This window comes from Palaemon carinicauda, chromosome 23, assembly GCF_036898095.1.
Source record: "Palaemon carinicauda isolate YSFRI2023 chromosome 23, ASM3689809v2, whole genome shotgun sequence".
NCBI lineage: Eukaryota > Metazoa > Arthropoda > Malacostraca > Decapoda > Palaemonidae > Palaemon > Palaemon carinicauda.
In genome coordinates this window covers 13,221,369-13,221,909 of record NC_090747.1, presented here as the reverse complement: position 1 = coordinate 13,221,909, position 541 = coordinate 13,221,369, and positions in this window count along the sequence as shown.

Here is a 541-nt window from a genome sequence, read left to right as displayed (position 1 = left end):
AATTAAACCACTGTTCTCTTGTCTTAGATAGTGCCATAGCCTCTGTACCATGGTCTTCCACTATCTTGGGTTGGAGTTCTCTTGCTTGAGGGTACACTCAGGCACACTATTCTATCTTATTTATATTTTTCCTTTTTTTTTTCTCCCTCATGTTTTTTAGAAATGGTGTGTTGGGCAGGCCTAATAGAAGGGCCATGGATGCCTGGTGGTTTATCAAGAGGTTTTCTTTTCCTTTTTCTGATTATTTTTCTTCTCAAAACCATCCTTACTGTCCTCCCTTCAATTGAAGTGGCTATCCTGGAGGATATTTAGCCTTGCATGGTGTATCGGCTCCTCCATGTTGACCACTTTTTCCGACTTTTTACTATAGTCTATGGGTATCATCAATCACTTTGTTTATAATTCTGTACGTATTGTTTTTGTTATAATTCATGTTAATCTCTTTTTTAAGTATGATGTCTCTTTTTCATTGCTATTAATTCTTATGCTGTCTGGAGACATTGAGCGAAATCCGGGACCAGTACGTCCTAGATTTCGTCAG